The sequence below is a fragment of the Antechinus flavipes genome, chromosome 5, assembly GCF_016432865.1.
Source record: "Antechinus flavipes isolate AdamAnt ecotype Samford, QLD, Australia chromosome 5, AdamAnt_v2, whole genome shotgun sequence".
NCBI classification, from domain to species: Eukaryota; Metazoa; Chordata; class Mammalia; order Dasyuromorphia; family Dasyuridae; genus Antechinus; species Antechinus flavipes.
Window position 1 is genome coordinate 203,910,696 of NC_067402.1, and position 19,064 is coordinate 203,929,759.

Consider the following 19,064-nt stretch of genomic DNA (forward strand, 5'->3'; position numbering starts at 1 on the left):
ATTGCGTTGGTGCACCCACCCCACCCCGCGCCCCCTAGAATTCAGAGCTCTCAAGCACAAGAGAAGAATTTGTTCCTGTGCACGTGAATTAAAAAAAAAAATCAATCCTTCCACGCTGAGATATCCAGAGCTCCGGGTTTTCTCAATTTCTGGCAGCTCCGAGCTTCAGAGATTGGCTAGTCAGCCCAGGGGAGCCAATGGGCTGTGAGTGTAGTCAGTGACTCAGAAGAGTGAATGAAAGCCTGTGACCATTAGTTTGGGAGGCGAGACCCTTGTATTCCGAGAGCAGCGCTCCCCTCATTTGCTAAGGCAGTGAGATTCACTCCCCCGCCTGTGAGTAGTGCGTATGTTAGTGCTGCCTCCGACGTGCTCATCTCCTCCCTCCTGTACTGACTTCTACGGGACACTCGTAAGAGGAGGCGTGAAGCAGGGGTTATCAATGACTTTGGATCTTATTCTTCTCATCTCATACCTTCAATTCATTGCCGTGAACGTCTCATCCGACCAAAGGACTTATTTTGTCGTCGTCTCAAAGTAAGTGGCTGCGCGGAATTACGCAATGCGTGCCGTGGGTTGGTGGGCGTGGAGAGGTAGGGGGCTTTAGGCTACGATCCAGGTTGGCTTGTATCACAGTAAAGGTGGAGGTGGTACCACCCAGGAGGGGCTTCCTACCACAAAATAAGAACAGTTATCCGGATATTTCGTGGGGAGGGAAAAAAAAGAGAAGAGAGAGCGAGAGAAAGAACTAGAGAGAGAGATTCAGAATGTATATTATTTTCATTAACTACATTTTTAGCTCTCATTTATTTTGTACTGCGTAGAACACCTATTCAATGACTTGGGTATCTGGGGAACTTCCATGGCTTGGGGAGGATAATAGATTTTTGGAATTACCTGTTATCTTCTACCTGGAAGATGGGAATGAGTGAAAGGACTATGTGTTTGCTGAGTAAGATATTTCTCGGTGGATAGGTGTACATGCGTATATCGTATGTATGAGGCACTTTCTTGAGCTTAGCGCATTAAAATGCTGAAAAAACAAGATATATTAATACTTAGCATGGCTAGGGCATGATGTAGTAGAAGCTTATTAGGATTTTCATTGCTGGCTAAAAAAAGGAAACTGCTTCTCCATTGATTATTGGAGCTGTTGTGTTATTTAGGGGCCTTGAGGATAACTGGCTATAAGACTTGTTTGAAGAACCTGAAGAACATTGAAGAATGGGAAGAGAATGATTGGGGGGTGGGGGGGTGGGAAAGGGAAGTGGAACATCATTGTTACAACTTGTCTAACTGGAATTCCAAATCACTATCTAAACACACTTAATTACCAGCTCAAATGAGAATATCTAAGAGATGGGAAACTAACAAAGAACAAAGTGGGAATTGACCCAAAGGAGAGAGAATATTTTTAAAAATTATATGTGTGTGGTACATATGCTTTAGGTTGAAATTACAGAAAATAAAATAAGACATTATATACTTATGTACATAATAAGAACATTAACATGATACATGCCTCTAGTTTTAAATATGTTTATGTTCTTATTTATCCTTTTCCTTTTCCCCACTTCATTAATAAAAGTCCATCTGAGTTCTTGAGGGCAGGGACTGCCTTTACCTCTTTTTGCATCTCCAATGCTTAGCACAGTACCTGGCCCTCTGTAGGTGCTTAATAAATGTTTATTGATTGATTGCAGAGGGATGTAAGGTATAGATGGATATTAACTACTAAATGTTTGTCTTACTCAGGCTCCAGATGTGTGGACTCAATAAGTGCCTGTCACATAGGTGACAACTTGTCTTTTTGTCCACTAAACTTTTATTCTCTCCCCTCTCCATTATCCTCAGTTAAGTGTCAATACTTCAGCTCCCGTCTAGCCTTTTGGGAGATGCAACTTTGACATGTCTGTTTTTAGACCAGGGCAGGGAGATCTGTAACAGCTAGAGTCACCTGGAATTAAACTTCAACCTAAGCTTAGGATTCTACATACAATGAGACAGCTCTGAAAGGATGATATAATATTTGTCAAAGCCTTTTCTCTTAAACAATAGTTACTCCCACCAGGAAATTTTAAATTTAAACAGAAGCCATTTATTTTACTGTCTGGCAGGGTCTGATTCAGTATGCTTTAAATGTGTTGGTCCCAGGTTAGGTGATTATGGTCTCAACCCCAGCTAGGAGCAATAGAAAGTAAAATAAAGCCCATACTGAAGTGTTTCCAAATGCCTTCAACTGGAGAGTCAGGAAACAAAGAAGGGGATATTTTACAAGTTTTCCTAGAAATGTTTATACAAAGGATTTAAAGGTTAACGCAATACTTCGCATATTAAAACTAAAAGGTGTCTGAAAAAATGCACAGTATCCATACCTAGAATTCACTGATTTTCTGATTAAACCTTAAATTTAAAACTTTAGCCATTTGTTGACTTGTGGAGATTTTTAAAAAACAGTATTAAATTATTATTATTCTTTTTAAAGACAGATGTTAAAGGTTAATAGATTGATGTAACTTAGGAGGCTAGTAACTTTGGGTTTTCTCCCTTATAAAAAGTTGGTTTCAATCGACAAGTTATCCTTAAGTCTTAAACATTTTGACAATTTTTATTAATGTTAAAGATTTGTCAATTAAGCCAACAGATCCAAAACTATTGAGTGTATCATTTTGTATTATCCATTATAAAAAAAATTAAATTAAAAAATAAATTTAAAAAAATCCATTATACATTAGTCCCTGCTTTCTGTATCATAAAGAATCTTACAATGTATTAACTTGGGTAATCTGAATAAAATTTAGTATTATCCGAGGGGAGAGACAACCAAAACTGCTTACAGGGTTAATTGGCAAACTATTAAGATTGGAGTCAGATGTGGGTGAAAGTAACAGAAGAATCTGTTTCATCCACCACCCCCTTCATGTCCCAGTCTATGATAATTCTGAAAAGGGCAAAATAAAGATAATTCCTATTTTTAAAAATTGTTTTAATTAATTTTTTTAATAAAGCAAGTAAAAACCTAAGAAGTATGTAATAACTCAGAGGAGTTTGACTAAGACCCTCTAAGAACTGGAGGTCTAAATACAAAGTATTGTATATCAGGAATGACTTCATCTAGAAGGACAAAGATTTTATTGATTCATTTTCCAGGGATCTAGTGACCCTTTGGGGTACCTCAAATATGAATACTTTATACTAGTGGGAGAACATTGAGCTTACTGAAAAGCTTATCTTCACTAGTAAACTAGTAATTTAGGTCATTTCCTGGATAAACTGCTATTCAGGATTACATTTTTTGTTTAAAATTAATTTTAGGGCTCACACCAATAGTGCAGAATGAATCAGGAGGAGTGACTTTAAGTGATAGAGCCCTTACAATTTAGAGAAATGAATCTTTTTTCACCTCAGGTAAAACAAAGGATTTTTTTAACCCTCTCCCCTTTCAGCCTAAAACTATTCAAACTGCTTAAAATATACATTCTAATTATTTCCAAAGAAGAGTTTGAAGGAAATTTTAAGTTATTATTGTTGTTTAAATATTCCTTCCTTTGCAGTCACAAGATTAATTTGATAAGGCAACACAGTGTTGCAAGGATGTAATCACATTCAGAATCACTTGCTTATTGACTATGCACAATCTACTGATTTCCTTAGAAAGTTAGCATGAGTGACAGTATGGGTGAGGAAAGTTACTGATACTTACTACTATTTTGGGGCATCTGTAGAAAGAGATTCTTGGACTTTCTCTTGCTATGCCCTAAATCAAGATGGCCTCTTCTAGGGAAACAATAGTTTGTGCTTTGACTTTCAATATAAAGCACCCAGTGACTATATCACATTGTTTACAGTAGTTCTAAATTGGATCAGAGGAACTGTATGTTAGTGAATTAACATTTTTGACCCATGATTAAAGATCAGCTCAGAAAGAGTATTGTAAATCCTACTTAGCTTTCTTCTATTCTTTTTCTCTAACAAAAGAAATATGGTGGGAAGAAACATGTTTTACAAGTTATAGCATACTGATGTCATGACACTTCTGGCACAGATTCCATGACAGAATAATCAGTACACTTCACCATTTGCCAAAATGACACAGTTTTTCCAGGAACAGTTCTTTAACTGCTGGTCCACTGTCAAAGAATATTTCTAGTTATGGAGGGAAGAGGAACCTCTCATAGGGTATATAATAATTCTTCTGTATCTCAGTATTGTGTTCTTGATTAAATACATTAAAGTCATGTTATCCTTTTGGGACGGGGCATTTTCAGGAACATAGAATGAATTCTCAGCATAAACTGATTTAATAGAGTTTGTAAAATACATTTGCAATCAATTAAAATGTCAGGGAGGTGGAAACATAAGCCAATATAAACATTTTAATACTCATAGCTATAAACTGGCAAACAATTATCATTTTTCTTTTGTTTCTTTTTTAAACTTTCAAATAGTATTTTTAAAAAAATTATAGGCAAATTAACATTTGTTTTTAAATTTTTTCAAGTTCCAAATTTTTCTCTATTTCTCTTTTTCCTCCCCCTCCCTAAAATGGTATGCAAGTTGATATAGGTTATATATATACAATCATGTAAAATATGTTTCCATATTGGTCATGTAAAAGAAGACAAAGACTCAAAGGAAAAAACCATGAAAAAATAAAGTGAAAATCATATGCATCAATCTACATTTTGAATCAGTTCTTTCTCTGGATGAAGGTAGCATTTTCCATCCTGAGGCCTTTGGAAATTGTCTTGGAATGTTGTATTGCTGAGAAGAGCTAAGTCAATCATAGTTAATCATTGTATAATATTGCTGTTACTGTGTACAATGTTCTCTTAGTTTTGCTTATTTTATCAGTTCATCTAGGTTTTTCTAGGTTTTTTTCTGTAATCTACCTACTCATCATTTCTTTTAGCACAATAGTATTGTGTTACATTCACATACCATAACTTCTTCTGCCATTCCCCAGTTGATGAGTGTCCACTCAATTTCAAAATTTTTGCTACCACAAAAAAAGAATTTATAAATATCTTTGTACATGTAGGTCCTTTCCCCTTTTTCATGATTTCTATGGGACAGAAACCTAATAATAGTATTGCTGAATCAAAGGGTATGCACAGTTTGCCTTTTAGGCAGAGTTCCAAATTGGTCTCCCTAATGGTTGCATCAGTTCACAACTACACCAGCAGTGCAGCTGTTGTTTTTCTTAGAATTATGGGTATTTGTGTTGGAGTGTGCTTTTAAGGTTTCTCATCAGGTTAGTCTTAAATGATCTTGGAAAAAACCAATCAAACTTTTTTTTTCACTTGGAAATTTGTGGCAAACCCAGGATAAATATGCTTTTTTCTTTTCAGTGGCTTAATACATCCAAAAAAATGTTGGATCTTTTTTTCCTCAATGTCTTTTCATTTTTTCTGATACTGGTCGTGTACTTTCTAAGATATGTGAACAAGTTTCTGGTTTTAACATCCCAAAGCATTTGTTGTCTTGCTTTGTGGGCTGCCTCTCTGAAATTATTTATCAATAATCTGATGAAAATATAGCAATCTTACTCTGTTGCCCTCTTATTTGAGGCACAAATTCCCACCGCTTTCAATTTTGGTCTTTGACTTAAGTAATGATTCTTTTTGAAATGTTTTCAATTATACACAGTATTGGCAGCTTGTAGCAGTGAGATGCCAAAAAGTATTTCCAAGTGTGTTTCAAGAATTAGACTGTGATTGCTTTTAATTTAAATAGAGGCTATTTGGTTTCCTGTGGTGATTTTAAAAACTATCTTTTTGTTTCTTTTGTTGCCTATATTAAATCTAATGTAAAGTAGCCACCACTTAACATTATATGCTAGATTCTAGCTTTTTATTATGGCTACTTCCATAGTGAGTAAAATACAAGTTAAGTTTTCCATTAAGTAAATTTAAATTATGGAGTTTTGGGATTGCCCCAAAGAAGAAAAGGGGCAATGATTAAGTGATAATATATTATAATTTTGAAATTTTTTAAAGAAAGACCTCTTCACTATCTCACCACAAATTTCTCTTTAGGAATTTATTACTATAGTTATCTTTTCTTTCAAAATTCAGCAGAGACTGTTTTATTTTTCCTGGTTTCTTCTCTATCTCTTTTAAGATTTGTCAATGATATGTTCTTAAGCGCTAAAAAAAAAAAAAGTCAAAAAATGCATTCTTAAAATGGTGAACTAATAGATAATGCATTTTAAATATGTAAGCACATCAAGGGAGCAACTCCTCACTAGACTGTTTTCCCTCATATAATAATATTTCAGGTAGACTGAAACATATTCAAAACCCAGGGAGCATTTGAGAATTATGGCCATTTAAAATATTTAATAGCCACTAAGAACACTATCATTATTAAACCTTATTCTCTTGAAAAATATTTATAGTCTAGAACATGGTATGAATGAGTGAGAATCACAATAAAGAATTTCTATTCACAAACTATTCAATGAAGTAACTAAGTATTTTACTCAGGTTTTCAATGTATCCAATTCACTCAGTGAGTGAAGTGATAGGATGATCTTAATTAAACTCTTTTTAGAATAGGGACTTGTAGTACAACAAAGGTCCTAGAGAATACATTGTTTTCTACACTGATACACAGTAGATGGCTTGTTCAATTTCCAAGATTTCTTCTGGCATTTTTTGAAAACATATTTAATCTGTGTGTCACTTTGCAATCGAATCTAAATTTGTAACTGAGATGCTTCCCTTTGCCTCTGTGAAGATAGCTAAAATTAGCCAATGTGAGATTCTCAGGTTGAAGTTATCATTAAAATAGAATGTACTATTATTACTAAATGGTCTTTGATCCAGTCTATTTGAAAAAGTGGAGTTCCTGTTTTTTTAGTAGACTATCAAAATGATCTCTCTTTTTGGTATTGCTGTATTTGCCAAACTCTTAAGGTTGTCACATTACCTGTCTCATCCATATAAATTACTCATCAAAATAAACTCACAGTGACTGTAGTAGGAATGAAATCTTTTTTAAAACTTGTGTCAATCACTTCATCAACTTGAGTTTTAAAATGCTAATTTCTACCCCACACATACACATACCCTCAAGATTAAATTGATCCTTGTGTTATGAGTGAAATCATGTCTCTTTGAGTTCTTTATTTAACTGACAAACAAATGGTAGACTAATTTTTTAAAGAAAATCATCTGCATTCCTTTTACTTCACTATTCTTTATATTATACTATTTATATATACATATGCTCCATCTAAATTTCTTTTTCAAGATTAATTTGTAGACTGAAAGCCTAAATTGAATAGTTTCTTTTGGGAGAGAAGGAATAAAAGGGTTGGGCTAATTAAGTCTCCCTTCTGTGTTTTTTTCTTTTAATTTGCTAACACATTGAATGAGCTCTTACAATTCTATCCCTTTGTGGCTATAACTAGTAAATGTTTCTTTTACATATATGTGCATGTGTATACACATATGTACATATGTATATCCTCACACACATATCATATAATTTCTAAAAAAAGGATAAAGTTTGGTCTGAAGTTGCATTACTAAGTCACAGATGTTTCCTGTAACTGGATACATATGCTTCATAGGAATTTTGAACTGCTTTCTGATGTTTAGCTTTGTTCATTACTGATCATGTGGATAATTTCATTTTGAGGTTTTCTAGTCTTGTTTACAGAGCATGGAAAAAGTAGCTGTAGTAAAAAATATTGCTCTCCCTAACCTAGCATTGATATGATTTCAGGCTGTGTTTGTATATGTGAAGGTGAAGGAATAAAATCTACAGAGATGATGTTTATATTTTGCTGAATTAGTCCTATATGTTCTTCTTGTGCCTCTTTTATAAAACTAAACAGCTTGGCAGAGTAGTGACCAAAAACATGTCCTCAAGGAGTGACTGCCAAATGTGTGAAAAGCAGTCCAGACTTTCTCCATTTTGAAGCTTTAAAAGTGTACTTTTACCTAAAAGTTTAATGCTGTAACCCAGATAATTATTTTCTTCTTTTTCCCTTCTTTCCTTTTCTTACCAACTGAAAAAAAAATGTGTTATCTGGCAAAGAAACTAGACATCTGAATTATGGAATTTGTGGGAGTATATTTTAAACCATCCTGTTTTGTTGACTGTTTAGCAAGAAGAAACCAGATAACTATAATATATATATTGCTGCTGTTTATTTATTGGCATATTTGAATCCTGTAAAGGGTGTGGCTTGGTTTCAATTTAAACTTATTAACTGTTGAACCAGTACAGGTCCATTTTCTAGTATTGCAAAAGCATAATGTAAAGATAGGACCCAAAAATGTATATTAGAGTCTCACTTGTATAAGTAAATAGAGAGGTCAACTTTTCAGAAATTTCTCCCTAAAAACATTGATGTTTTCTGAACAGTAATTTCATATATCTCTTGGTTTGTCTGTGGTATTAGGAAATGAGTTAATAATCATGAAAGAGAAACTTAATAAAAAAAATCCCATCCAAGAAATGTGTGGGCAAAAAAACAAAAAGATAGGTTGGTTTAATTAATAACTATTAGCATGTATGCTCTTTTATTAGCTTTGCAATGCCAAGAGAAATTAAGGAAGATACTCCATGCATTGGATGAACCCTCTGGCAAAATGGTGAGAGGATATAGGCAGAATTGAGTAACATGGGTAGGCATGTGTTGGCTGTTATTTGCATTATTGGAAAGAATGTTGACGTTAAGCTCATAGATCCACTTGAGTATTTTGAATGTCAGGGATCTAAGACATCTAGGAAAAATGAGGAAAATTTTAATATCCCTCAGATTGGGATATAACTAATAATAAAGTTGAAATTTTCAGAATGTTAAAACTGTAATTTTACTGTGTTATCACCAAAAAGTCAGTAGTGAAAAATATCCTCATTTTGTAGAATAAGAAATTGGGGACTAGTATTACCTTATTAGAATATTCAGAAATACTTCAAGGATCTGTTATTTTGATAAATAACACATCTCCTCCACAGTTTAGTATTTACAGGTTTCCAGGAGTTGCTTTATCCATAATTAATTAGCTTCTGACCAAGCTGATCTTGCTCTTTTGCTCATGTTTATTCTAGAGATATGGCCTGGATTTGAATACTTCATATTAAATTAGGCCAAAATTTCTAGAAAGGACAGTGCTGTTGTTTATTTGTTTTTTGTTTTTCAGTTTCTGCACATCAATTTTGAGCTACTTCTCTGAATACAGAAAATGACATAAGGAAAGAAAGAAGTATATTGTAGTGGAAATAGCATTAGATTTTGAATGAGAAAACCTCTAAGTTCAAATCCTTACTCTGCTTCCTTGAGCATGTCATTTAAGGTGGTCTATTTGCCTACTTATGGAATGAAGAAGTTGAATTTAGAAACCTTTAAGGTGTTCTCAAAAGCTCTTGTGGATTTAATTTTCATCTCTATGCTGATGATTCTCAAATCTGCTGATTCAGCCCTACCTTCTCTGATAATTTCCAGGATCTCCATCTCCTATTGGATATTTCAAACTGTATGTCCTTAAATTCAACACTTCTAAAACTGAATTTGTTATCTTTCCCTCAAAAGAATACTTCCCTTCCAATCTTCCCTATTACTTCCAATGGCACCATTATCACTTCAGGTTACCTAGTCTTCCATTTATTTGTCAAAGTGATCTTCCTGAAGCACAGATCTGAAGATGTCACCCCTTTTCAACTGAAAAAACTTCAGTGACAACCAGTCAATATTTATAAGCATCTGCTATATACCAGTCAGAATGCTAAAAGTTGGGGAAACAGAGAGAGGCAAAAAAGGCCCTATATACTCAAGGAACTCCCAATCTGGTAGAGAAGAAAATAAGCAAATATTTGTAAAAACAACAAGCATCATAGAGAATAAATAGGAAGTAATTAGCAGAGAAAAGGAATTAATTAAGTGAGATTAGGAAAAGCTTCCTGTAAAAATTGGGATTTAAATTGGAACTTGAGGGACCGAGAAATTAGGAGGTACCAATGATGAGGAAGAACATTCTGAGCATGGAGGATAGAGAAAATACCTGGAATGAAGAGATGAAGTATCTTATTCATAGAACAGCAAGGAGACCATTTCACAGGATACTAGAATCTAGTAAATAAGAGAATAAGGTGTAAGAAGACTGGAAAGGTGAGAGTGGTCTATGTTAGGAAGGGTTTTGAATGCCAAATAAGACTTGACATCTTTATATCAGGGTCAATATACAGGGTGTCTGACTGGTTAATCAGACCAATACAAGCTTGCAAGGCTCTACTTGACACAGGTCAAGGTACAAATAATCTATATGAGCGATTTCCAGTTCCTAGAAAGTATATTGCTAATGTAAATGAACTTGTTCATAGAATTCAAAACTTTCCCTAATTGCTATGACTAATCTTTCCATATATGGTTAGTGTGGTGCTGGATAGTGGAGAATGTGGTCTGACAAATAACATCAAGAAAACAGATTTAGCACTAGTAGAAGAGTTCTAGTAGAAGAGAACTAATCCATATTCTCTTATAAATCAGCTTCAGAGATTGCATTAAATGCACTGTCACACTATAATCTGTGAACAAAAAAATCATGAACCAACTTTCCCTCTACTTTAGTCATGACTTTGCAACCTTTTCAAGTTAAATAATTTATTTTCAGTGCAGTAGCTGATCTTGATGCTATTTTCCTCCTTATAGAATGTTTCCTACAACACTGTTGAAAACATAATGCTGAAGAGCATTATGGAAGCAAGCACAGAGTCCTGCTTCACTCCACTGTTAATTGAGAAAGTGTGATCCGTGATGTACAGTACAGTGTTGTACAGTACTATTGCACTCACATTTTGCCATAATTGTCTACAAGCCCTCATGACTAATAAAGTGATATAAGTTGTATACAGACCTCTATTCTGCCCTGGGCATTTCTTCTGGAGTTTTGGGGCAACAAAGATCATCTCAACCATCCCTTAGCCCTTTTTGAAGCCACAGAAAGGCTCTGGCTCTCAGGTAGGTAACCATCTTTTAAATGAAGGATCAGTTTGTTAAGAAGGACTTTGAATACAATCTTGCCAGCAATGACTAAAGGAAAGACACTTCTCCCTTGTGATTGTCACAGGACAATGTATTTCTTTTACCTTTATAGAGATGGACAATGGAAGCATCCTTGAACTCCTAGCATAGAGCCCCCTCTTGATATGTAACTCAGAAGATTTACATTAGCTTTTGTATGAGCAGTGGGCCTTATAAAGGCAGGGGTCTTTTAAATCTCTAGTAGCATAGAATCAACACCAGATATTTTGTCACATGAGACGAATTGAATGGCATTCAAAACCTCTTCTTCAGTTGTGAGTTCAGCTAGAGAGGAATTGATTTCCATCTGAATTCATGACTTCAGCACTGGTTGGTGCAGTCTGTTGATAACTTTATGGAAATCTTCATTTTATCTCTTGCTGATTAGTTTAGCTCCATCAGCACTGAATAGTTGAGGTGCCTTGTAGGTCTTTGACCCACAAATAGTCTTCACAGCATCATAGAAGCACTTTAGATTATTACTATTTCATCTTCCTTCTTATTGAGCCAAGATTCCTGCATCTCTCCAAGCTTTTCTGGGACTTGATTTCTGATGGAGTTAAATGCTGCCTTCTTAGAGACAGATGAACTATCCTGCTGGTAAACCTTGTGGAGTTCTCATTTTTCCTTTAATAGCTTCTGAAGTTCCCATAATTTTCATCAAACCAATCTTTGGTGATCGTTGAGTATTCTGACCCAGATGCAGTGCTGTACACAAAATCTCTGAAAGTTGTAAAATCCCTTTCTGCTCCTTTGTTGCCAAATGGTTCAGCTTTCCCTCCAAGTTAAAAAGGAACTTTTCCCACCAGGAGAGGAGCTCTAATCTGTTTAAATTATGTCTTTTGGTAGTTATCTTTTTTGGGGGCTATTGCCTTTGCTGAATATGTATATTTATTTTGGAAAGGATAAATCTATGATCCATCTAACACTGGCTCCCAGGTAGGTGACCATCTTCTAAATGAAGGATCAGGGCCAGTCTCACATCTTGTTTGTCTCTTCTCCTTACAGTGACACAGTTTATTAAATTTGAGATTTATTACAAAAATGAAATCAATAAATCTTGGCAACAGATTGGATATTGGAAAGGGTGTGAGATAATTCCAGTGTTTGCTGTGAGGGTGCATCCACAAGGTTTTATTGCATTTAGGTAAATGGAAGACAGTGTTGATGAATGAGGTCTTGAAACATGCAGGTCTTCAGTAGTAAGTAATCTCTGATGTTGCTGTTGCCGACTCTATTCCTTCCAATAACCTCATAGCGTGTCTGGTAGCCTGTGCCTACTCTTGCATTAAAATCACCAAGAATTATGAGCTTCTCTTTTTAGCACATTGGTGAGGAGAATCTCCATGTCTTCATAATTTTTTTTTCCTCATCAGAGTTTGATGCAGAGTTCCTGCAAGTAGCAATTGCATTGTAATGAATTTGTCATTTTCTCCTTTTGAGAAGCATATAAGCTTCTTGACTAGATTAGTTTTGATTGCAAATCCTATACAAGTGTCACAATGCTCTTTTGTACTGTGGCTACTCCAGAAAACCGTGTATCTAGCTCCAGCTTTGATAAGCTGGTCTTCATCTGCCAGTCTTGTTTTTCACAGGTCTGTAATTTGAATGCAATACCTGCTGAGTTCTCTTGCAACAAGAGCTGTTCATCTTTCAGGCCTATTAGGTTTTATATTGTTTATAAGCATGCACATGTTCCATGTACTGATAGTGAGTGGAATCTTCTTTTCAAACGTTTTTGTACATTTTTGGTATTTTGATCATAGGGCTGGATTTCCACTTGCTGTCTTAAGCAGTTCAGGGTTAGGTACGGTGAAGCAGACAATTTTAGGGTACCTTTTATAGTCCTTTCTTCATGTCAGGAAGTAAGCAGTATGGTCTTTCAAAAAGGCTGCTCAGATACCCAAGGGGCTGCCAAATCCTACTACGGCTTCAGCCGAGCCATAAGATGACGATGACCTAAGTTGCTTATGTGCAATTATGAATACAGTGACTGCAGCACCTGCTGCTCTGTTGTCACAAAACATTGCGTAGGTAAAAAAAAAAAGGGGGTGAAAATTATATGGGTAACATCTTTCGACTTGCTTGTACATTTGGATTTAATTGAGGCACAGTTGCGTAAAATGATAGGTCTGAGTCTCTGATTTTTCAAAGTCATTAAAGTCCCATGACAAGACAAGTCAAGATGATTATCATTAGCTAGGCGGATGACTCTGGTATCTTTTTTTGAACAAGTTCTAAGTTCTCCACAACACCTGCTTCTCCCACATCTGTGGCTTGTTAAAACAAGTTGTTCACATCCATTTATTCTATCCCATGTCTTCATGTGTTTGGGGTAAATATCCCCCAACTCATCTGTGGGTTTGTGGCCCACAATCGGGGCCTCAACCTGGTTTAACCTATCTATCAAAAGGAGGATGTGGACATGCATGCACCATGCCTGTTGGAAGCTTCACATGATGGGGCCTCTTGGGTTCTTAGCTGCTATTTTTTTTGCCACTTCTGGAACGTAGTTTTGCTATGAGGTTAATGAGATGCCTGTGACAGGCTTCTTCCCATCCAACTCCAGGCCCATGTTCCACCTTAAGTCCAGATTCTGGTGCTGGCCCCAAATGCAGAATTCTGGGCCAGGTAGATTTCTACTTATTCTTCTCCCTATTCCTATTCTCCATGGAGCAGCTTCTGGACTTTGGATCTGTATATGCATATGGAAAGACCTCATTTATGTTTTTGTGGCAGGACTAGCCAGTAAGATTAGTGAACATAATTAAAGACGTCTCCTTCCAAATAATCTTTTAGAAACACCTTCAGTTGAACTGGCACAAACAAAGCTGGTATCTTTAGAGTCTACAGGAGCTCCTTGATTTTAAGAATAAAAGTGCTGAAGATGCTAAATGTGTTTATGACTTTACAGATACTATGATAAGAATCTGGAAGCAGCATAATGATGTCATTCCTACCTTGGCTCAGGGTGTGATTGGATATAAGGAAAGCTTTGGTATAGATCCAGTGACCAGCCAAAATGTACAATACTTTTTGGATAGTTTTTACATGAGTCACATTTTAATCAGAATGCTATTTAACCAGCACTCTTTATTGTTTGGTGAAAAGGCAAAGGAAGTTCAGCTCACCAAAAACACATTGGAAGCATTAATCCAAATTGTAATGTTGAAATTACAAAATATGGTTATTAAAATATAGTCTCTTTGTGATTTGTATTATGTTAATAGAATAGAATTGAATATACTGAATAGAATAGAAATGAATATATATATTTAATAGAAATTGAAGAATTGAATGCAAAATCATCAGGAAAACCTGTGCAAATAGTATATACAATCACATCTCTATCCCATGGTGTTGGAAATTTTTCAAAAATGCAGTGAGAACAACTATGGAATACCATGCTGACAAAGATGTTTACCCTTTTATTCAGATCCACTTAATATGGGTAATGAGGTCTTGACTGTCAAAATGAGTGATCATGAAGGTAGTGTTTCTTTGAGAAAAACTGATAGACTTTCAACTGCAATCCAACCTCATTTTGAGATGTCTAGAGCTATACTCCTGGCTGGTGTTGGTTATGGATTGCCCATATCTCAGCTTTATGCATGGTACTTTCAAGAAGTTGTATTCCTTAGGAGATTGTGGGATAGAAGCAGTTATGTACATTAAGACTGTATCAATAGAATTAGTGGAGAACCTCTAGTATATAATACAGCTGCCTGGAAACATTATAATACCAATCATGTGGCAGATAACTGGCATGTACCAAGTAGTGAACCAAAAGACATGACCATGTCTTTTGCAGTACATAGCTGCATGTAGACTATCTGGAAAAAAAAAAACAAAACAAGTTTATACTATTATATTTGAGAGGGATTTTGGAAAACTGTTACAATAATTTTATACCTAATGTTTATACTTATTAACTGGATAGAATAAATGGAAACTGAATCTCATCACTATCTTTCAGACCTTCTAAAGCATTGAACTATACCATTTAATTGTAACAAGAAACAAAATTCTGATTACTGTGTACCTTGGCTTTTAACTACTGAAAGTGTAGCTAATAACCTGGTTTTGCTTCCTTTTCAATGGATCTCATGGATGGACTTTCAGGTATAGAAATTGTCAGGTTCCTCATGGAACTCATACAGTTTAGTAGCTTTCATTTATATCTAGTAAAAAAAAAAAATCCCCTTGTTGTACTGATTACCTTTTTTATAGTTTGAAATATCTCATCATGCTTTATTTACTTCTGTTCAGGAGTGAGAGTAAATTAAAATTGTTTTCTCATTATCAATAACTGCCTATTGGTTGCACATATAAAGGCAGAAAATTATTACCATATGGATTTAGTATCACTTGCTTTTTTTATATAACTTCCCTTTGTTACTGAATTAGAGCAGCTTATTTTTAGGGGTAAATTTTCTTTTCCTGAACAATCAAGATTTAGTTCTCTTTGTACAATCAAGATCCCATGGAAATTAAAATGAATGTTCTTTTGATTAATTTCAAGAGGAAAAATTTTATTGCTAAATAACTAGTAACCCTTAACAAAATCCTCAGAAATTTTGAGTGTATAACTACTTACTCTGCGATTATAATTTGGATAATGATCCAAATTAAGACATTGAGAAGCAGTGTGACATAAATGATAGAAACTTGTTATTGGAGTTAGGAAGACCTAGGTGTAAGTCTTGCCCTGACATATATATCCTTGCCTTAATTCTTTAAAGTGTTAAGTTTCTAATTTGTGTTGTTGGAGAGAATGTTCATAACAAGAGTTCACCATAACAATAAAAGGATAGATCTAGCTTTCTCCCCAAAATGGGATGTTAGTAATGATATAATAATCCACAAATATTACATGGGCACAGTGATAGAAGTCTAGATTAAGTTTCCACAGACATCTAAAAAGCATAATAAAATCTCTATTGGTCAGTCTTCCAACCACTTCAGTTACTGGGAATCTGATTGTATAGGAGTGGTTCTTATGTAAATAAGAAAATACAGCAAGATAGAAAGACTAAGAATGGAAGAAATAAAAATTGATAGCATAGATTAGATTTAAGAATAAAAAAGTTGTATGTAACTTGATAAAACAAGCTGCATTATTTAACCAACACAAGTAGCAACTGATTTTTGTGATAGCAGTTGCTAAAAAGAAGACATTTCTCTTTCACTATTGGAGATATGATTATAAAATAATAAAATTATTTTGTGATCCTGTATCATTCTGTTTAAGCCAGTGAGGAAAGTGTCTTGTATATTTAAAAACAAAACCTTTTATTAAAGAATATAAAGATAGTTTCATTTATGAAGGATAGTGTGTTTTCTTGTGTTGCAGATTAAATGATGAATTATTGTCCAAGCTATGTAAATGTTGGAGGAATGATCAACTATGGAAAAAAAAAAGCACCATATTTTTAGTTTACTCACATATTAGTAGATGAAAGGTGAATGATCCTGACTCATTACCATTGCTGTTTATAATTGTCTTCAAATTTTCCATGAACTCTTCAAATCAGAGCAGGTTATAAATAAATTATAAAATGGTCATTATCAATGTGGAGGCAAGGGGAGACTGGGAAGAGGAAGGAGTAGAAAATCTCCCTGCATCAGTGAATACTCTAAGGAGCAAAGAGGTTCAAGTATAGGTAATGTCTTTTTGCATAAATTGAATTTAAGTGAGAACAGTTGCCCAAACTTAGGCTTTCCTCTCTAGAGTCATCAAAGTGCAACTGTAACCCAAAAGTCAAAATGACTGGCTATGGTTAGAGATGTAAAGTCACCAAACTGAACTGCACAACATCATATAACTATAATAATTGAAAGAAAATTAAATGAAACCTGCCAAAAGCAAAAAAAATCTAACTATATCTCCCCAAGGTGATGCTTTAGTGAAGTCAAAATGTGGGGGATGGCTTTCATTCCATTTGTTACTAATTTTATTATCTACACTTTTTAAAATCACAGAACTATCACAAGATTGCAGAAGTAAATTTTGGCTTTTTCTAGCTTCAAGATCCAATTCATTTTGAATCATTCATAGTAAGATTAGATAATTGAAATTACATTTCATACAAATTCTGAGCTATTTGGCACAAAGGATCATAGAAAAAATCCTGAGGTACTAGGCCAGGAGCTGTTTTAACCTTTGCTAAAATAGTACAAAAATCTCTTAATCTGTTTTTCATCTTGCCTTCCCATCCTCTACTAAAACCAGAAATAAAAGATGGGGACATGTGATTCTAGTAATCACACATCATAGAACTTTTAATATTAGAAAGCAACAAGGTTCTCTGCGTAAAGTCCCTTATTTTCTAGGGACTTTAAGTACAGGGAAATTAAGTACCTAGAGTGTCATTTAACCTTGGATACAATCTCTTCTTCCATTTACCTCATAGGATCGTTGTGAGGAGAGAATGTTGTAAACATTAAAGCATTATATTAAGTATGATTTTTTTTATTGAATCAGAAAGTTGTTAGCACTCCCTCAAATCAATTGGATGTTTTAAAGCAAAAGCTGGATGCCACTTGTCAGGTGTATCATAGAAGGCATTTAAATTCTGATGTGTCTTGAACTTTCTGGAAACCAAGATTCTTTAAATTCCTTAAACTCTAAAATTCTATGATTTGCACAAAGTGACATTAAAAAGTGACAGAATTGGGTTTAAAAACTCAGTAATTACTTTTCTTGTTAATTCTTCTTTCCTTTACATTCTTCTAATCAAGCAAAAAACTATTATATGCCTTCTGTATGCAAAGCTGTAATAACATAGTATCCTCAATAAGTCAAGTTCAGTGGACAAGAAGAGATTTTGGCTGCAAAAACAAAAGCTTCTGTTTGTACCTCATTCAGAAAATCAAGATTTTTTTAGTCAATTTAGTTCCCCAGCTGCTAGTGCCTTTCCCTCTCAGATTACTTTCCATCTAATCACACACAGACAACACACACATGTATATATGTGTGTATATATATATAATCATATATCTTGTATGTGTTTAGCATGTATGTTCCTTCTGATTTTGTAAAAAGAAAAACAAGATAAAATAGATAAAATATTGTTAATTTGATTTTTTAAAAGAAAAAAAAAAGAAAACCAAGTTACCAGTGTCAAAAATGAAAAGGATAAAAATCTACCACTATTAGGAGCTATTTCCTTCAATTATATGTCAATTAACCTGACAATCTAAGTGAAATGGATGACAATTTACAAAAATGTAAATTGCCCAAACTAAGAGAAGAGGAAACAGAAGCTAAGGGAACCCAGGGGCAGAGTAGAAGGGACAGAATATTCCAGGCATGGGGAACAGCCCAAGGTCCAAAGCTGCAGTGACATGTTTAATTAATAGCAAATAGACCAGTTCAACTGGATCATAGAGTGGAAGTAAATGTAATAAGACTGGAAAGGTAGGAAGGGGCCAAGTAATGAAGAGTTTTAAAGGATAGAGGAATTTGCATTTGATCTTAGAATTAACAGAGAGCAAATGGTATTCACTAATAAGGAGTGTGATGTCAGACTTGTAGTTTAGAAAAATCACTTTGGCAGCTGAAGGGAAAATGGATTGGAGTCCCTACTCCAAAGATTTGAAGTAAGGGAATGAACTGGAAGGTTACTACTATAATATAGGTAAGAGATGATAAGAGCCTGAACTAGGGTAGTGATTGTGTGAGTAGGGAGTAGGGAATATATACAGAGATGTGAAGATAACAAGAAGACCTGACAACAGAATGGTTATATTAAGTGAAAATGAAGAGACAAGAATGACAATGGTATAGGGAGCCTTAGTGACTGGGAGGCAAGAGGTACCCTCCACAGTAATGGAAAAGTTTTTTTGAGGAGGGAGTGGTTGGGGTAGTAGATAATGGATTCCCTTTTGGACCTGTTGAGTTTAAGGTGTCTACTAGTTGTGCAATTTGACAAATCTGAAAGGCAAATGGGGTTGTGAGGTGAGATCTAAAATGACAGGAAAGAATAAGTAGATTTGAGCTGAGGAGAAAAGGAACAGGAGGAGCTGG

General features: G+C 34.8%; 1 protein-coding gene and 1 pseudogene across 1 annotated transcript in view; both read left to right on the top strand.

The window, feature by feature from the left end:
• The first annotated feature begins 285 nt into the window (after positions 1 to 285).
• Positions 286 to 19,064, top strand: part of PRICKLE1 (prickle planar cell polarity protein 1) — a 146,524-nt gene continuing 127,745 nt past the window's right edge. The window contains exon 1 of the mRNA XM_051963553.1: positions 286 to 534. The gene's annotated coding sequence lies outside the window, so the exon portion shown is untranslated. The remainder of the gene's footprint in view (positions 535 to 19,064) is intronic.
• LOC127538675 (pyruvate dehydrogenase (acetyl-transferring) kinase isozyme 1, mitochondrial-like) lies at positions 560 to 14,863 on the top strand (annotated as a pseudogene).